This window comes from Orycteropus afer, unplaced genomic scaffold (assembly GCF_000298275.1).
Source record: "Orycteropus afer afer isolate SDZICR_OR568_19922 unplaced genomic scaffold, OryAfe1.0 scaffold00020, whole genome shotgun sequence".
In the NCBI taxonomy this organism is placed as follows: domain Eukaryota; kingdom Metazoa; phylum Chordata; class Mammalia; order Tubulidentata; family Orycteropodidae; genus Orycteropus; species Orycteropus afer.
This window is the reverse complement of record NW_006921607.1, coordinates 7,218,369-7,223,308: the sequence shown is the minus strand read 5'-3', so window position 1 is coordinate 7,223,308 and position 4,940 is coordinate 7,218,369.

Below are 4,940 nucleotides of genomic sequence, written 5' to 3'. Positions count from 1 at the left end.
TTCACTTAAGATAAAGAATTGAGGAAAGAAAGGGATCTTTATTTTCAGATCAGTGAAAATAAGCTTATTATTATTACTGAGCTTCTTTTGTAAGGAGCTCTGGTGCTGCAGTGGAAGCCGCTCCGTGGAAGGAAGACGGGGCGATCTATTCCATAAAGACTTAGAGCCTTGGAAACCCAACGTGGGTTGCTATGAGTTGGAATCAACTTGATGGCAGTGAGTGTGGTTTAAACCTCTTTTATAGCAAACATAAAATGGAAGTAAGAAGCCAGCTCTTTCTCTCTCCCTTCCTCTGCCCTCTCGCCTTTCTTTCCTTGCTCACTTTCATCCTCCCCTCTCCCTGCCTATTTCTGGAGGATCCGTGATGTACCAGGCCAGTGTCTCCCAGTTTGGGTTTCTTTGAACAAAAGCTTTGCCATTTCTGCCTAATCCACAACCCCTCTCTACCATAATTTACTTATATTTTTCTTTTATTTAATATCTTTGTTTTACTTACATAATTGTGGCCTGATGTAAAAACAATGGAGCACATTAAATCCAAGGTTGATAATCTAGTTATTTCTCCCCCAATAAACATTAAGAGAAATAAATCAATGTGATAATACCAATTGGGCCCTGGGCACCTCCTAAATGCACTTAGGTGAGCAAGCTTGGTGGACCCTTCAAGGCAGGGTTGTCATGACCCCACCGCCTCCTCACAGCTTGCCTAGGAAGGGCCTGCAGACAAACGGCCTCTGTGAGCACTAACAGGCTGACCACAGTGCTGGATCTCCACATCCTTCGGACCAGTGCTTCTCAAATTTTAGCTCCTGAAGAGTTTATGGAAACCAATTCCTGGGCCCCATCCCCAGAAATTTTGATTTAGTAGGTCTAGAGTGAGGCCTAAGAGTCTGCATTTCTAGCAAGGTGATGCCTTTGCTGCTAGTCTGCATACTATCATTTAAGCAAACTTTGGACTACGGGACATCAAAATCACGTGCAGGTGCTTGTGAAAATGCAGATTCCTGGGTACCACCCAGCACACATTCCATTCCCTTAGGTCTTGAATCTTACTCACCAGCATCTCAAGGAACCTCAAGACTGCACTCTGAGAAACACTCCGTGGACTATTAGCAATTGTAACTCGGGGGGGGCGTAGAGAGGTGAGATGATCTGCAAGGTCACTGTGCAAGTCAAAGACAACTCCATTCTCCATGACGCTTGGACCTTGGACCTTGGAGCATCCTGGGCTCCTCTTTTCTTCTCACGTCCAGTCTGTCAGCAAATCCTGGTGGCTCTTCCTTCAAAACATATTCAGATTTTCTTTAAAACAACACTAACAAACAAATACACAGGCTTGGGAATGGGAGGGCAGATAAAATAAGAAGGCAAAATGTTGACAACTGTAACTGAGAGTTCATTTTATTACTCACAGTTTGAAGTATATTTGAATTTTTCCATAAGAAAAATGTTTAAGTCTTTGATCCAACAAATCCATTTCTGGAAATTTATCTTCATGAAAATTTTAGATGCAGAAAAATCCTCACAAATAAAAATATTTTTTTCCTAATAGTTGTAATAGTAAAAAACTGGGAACACACTAGATTGTAATACAAAATGGATAAACTATGGGACATCCCTTAATGGAATTTTATATCATTAAAAATGCTTATAAAAGCGATTTACTAACATGAAAAATATATTATGATATACTATTAAGTGGAAAAACAGGACCGTAAGTTGTAAATGCTGCATGATTAAAATGATACAAAGACTTAGGACTGAAATCTAAATAGTCTTAGATAACCCAGACTCTCATCCGCATCCCTGTCACAGCCGACTTATCTCCCTGCTGTGCCCCTACCTCTCTCCTGCCTCGTCTCCATGTGGCAACCTATGTCCTTCAAAAATGCCAAGCAGGTCACGACCCTCCTGGACTCGAAACCTGACAAAGGCTTCCCCAAACTCTGAACAGAAGCTCGTGAGGACAGGCTTGCCCGGTGCTGCCACTCTATTCCTGGCCGTGGCCATCACTCCAGCCATGCGGGCCTCCTTGCTACTCTCCACACACACTTTCCAGCTCCAGGGCCTTCGCACTGCTGTGTCCTCTGCCTCCAGATGTATGGATGGGTGCTCTCCTTCCTCAAGAGCAGTTCCTCAGAGGCCTGACTTGAGCTCCTTATCTAAAACAGCACCACCGTCCCTCTCGTGAGCAGCTCTGGTGGTGCACTGCCTGAGGCATTTGACTGCTAGCCAGAATGTTGGTGGTTCAAACCCACCAGCTGTTGCACGGGAGGAAGGTGAAGCAATCTACTTCCGCAGATTTACTGCCTTGGAAACCCAATGGGGGTTGCTATGAGTCAGAATCAACTCGACGGCAGTTGATTTGGTTTGGTCCCTCCCATATCCTTTATTCTTCTTCATAGCACTTGTCACCACCTCCCATGGCACATTTATTTATTATGTTTTCCACTGATTAGAATGCCAATTCCTCAAGAGCAAAGACTTTGTGTTGTTCTCAGCTGTATCCACAGTACCTAGCCTAGAGCCTGACACATAGTAGGTGGTCAGTAAATACCTGTTGAGTTAAAGATTGTTGAACTAAGTAACTATCCCTGGAAACCGTAAGCTTCATGTGGGCTTTATTTCTTGGAGGACTGTCCCCCCCCCCCAGGCAGTGGAAGGCCCATCCATAGCCAGTGCCCAATGGAAACTCAAGTGGCTAGTCATTTTTCCATCTAAGTCCTCCCCAGTATACACGGTATCAATAAAATGCATTCTGTGAAGTGGAGGCAGGAAAGCATGGGGGCTAAGAGTACTGGCTTTGGAATGTCAAATCCTGGCTAACCACCACCAGCTACGTGGCCTGGGACAAATTATGGGGAATTTCTGAGCACTAATTATTCCCTGTGTAGAAAGAGAAGGAGACTCACAGTTCCTATGTCCCAGGGCTTGGGTGGAGAAAGACAAGACCATGCCCATGAGCACTCAGCAAGCACAATGCCTGGCACAGAGTAGGTATGTACCAAGAGGCAGTCAAATTCCATCGCCTTTGTTTCTCTCAAGTTTACAATGCTTTTTATATATGGCCTTTATCTGAGTTAAGCCTTTCAACAGCCCTATCAGTTTTATCACCATTTTATACATGAGGAAACTGGGTAAAGTACATGTCCACAGACCACGACTGAAGCTGGCTAAGAGTCTGGTGCCCTTTCCTCTAGAAACACTGCTGATGCTAATCAGGATGAACAGGACGGCCTCAGAGCTCCACCCTCTAAAGCATGGCCTAGTACGAGCCGATGGCCGATAGAGTCAATTAGCGAGTCCACTCCCCACTCCCCATGGAAGCAGGGGCGCCCTGGCTCCCATGCCTAGGCATGTTTCTCTGAACGGGGCTTATGAGCAAGTCTGGACAGGTATGCCAGCCCTCAGGCCACCCCCCAGCATTGAAAACACTCTTTGCCCAAGAGGAGAGCATTCAAAGCACTTTCTGTAGTCTCTCCCTAAAGAAACCTAGAGTTGGGCAGTAGTTCTAAGCAGCAAATGCCCCCTCTGGTATTTGAGTCTCCCATCACCCTGAAACCTCTGAGCCCTGAGCCAGTGTGCACAGGGGCTATGGGCGTGGCTCGCCTTTGGAGCCACCTCTACCATTCCAGGATTGAAGGCTGAGGGAGGTTAGAGGAGATCAGCAGATAATAGATGAGGAAAGGTACCAGAGAGCTGAAAAGCACTAAGGTCACTGCAGCATCCGAGACAAATTTAGGGCTTGTAGTGTCCTCGGAAGGAAGATGGGGTAATCTACTTCTGTAGTGATACTGCCTTGGAAACCCAAGGAGGGGTCGCTATGAGTCAGGTCTGACTTGACAGCACATAACAACAGTGTCTAAAACCTCATGGGGTTGGCAGATAGATGGGAAGTGGCAAAACTGTCCAAACTGGTAATTCCAATGGCTCCTGGACATGTTCTATCTGGTCACAGGCTCAGGTCACACTCCCTCGTAAGAACATGGTCTGAGGACTTCTGTTGCAGGAGGGAACAGGCTGTGGATATCAACCTAACAGCTAAATTCTACCAACTAGGTCTCTTGGGGCAGGAGATCAGAAGGCGAGTGGGCAGTCTTCAGAAGGAGTCTACCAGCCCAGCAAGCCCTGGTTCCCAATATTGCATTCTGAGACCCCTGATGGTGTCAGGCTTGCAGCAGGCCATCAACCACAAAAAGGCTTTGACTGATGGCAAGGCCTTGATCATCCGGCATGAAGTCATGTGCTCCCTGCCAGAACGTGCATGCGTGCTGCGTGAACAGCACCGGGCTGTCTGCAGAGCACTTCACAGCACCAGGGCTCATAAAATACATTTGCATAGTGTTTACAATGGAGAAGGGCATTCATGCCCAAGCCCCAGAAATGGCCTAGGAAAGAGGCAATGACAATGGCTCTGCTCAGGCAGTGGGGACAGGTCTGAAGGCCACTGTGGGGGTCATCTAGAAGAGCAGTCAATACACCCACTTCTGGCCTCATCCATATACAGTCAAGGTCACTTTAGGTACCTATGCTAGTGGACTTCACTGATTTTTTTTAAAAATGAGGGAGTTATAGAGTAGTCATGATCTTGTATGGAAACTATAAAAATCTCTATATGTAAAAATCTCTCTGAAGAGAGTTCGTCATTCCAAGCTGCTCAGAGCAGCGCAGACCAAGACAGTCGGACTGCTCTGCTGACGTGAGAATTCCCAGAGAGACAGCAGGAAGTACACAGGGAGGGAGAGACCCGTTCCCAGCAGCTTACAAGTCCTGTGTCCTGGGAGACGGGCCCTCTTCCCTCTCTAGGAAGTTCCTGGTACTCGATGTCTGGCAAGCAAGCAGAGGAGCTTGCACCCTGGGGGATCAATCCTGGGAGCACCTCTGGCTGCCAGGCCTGGCTGGAGGGCCTAGCTCCGACTGCTGATGGGTTCCAGACTGGA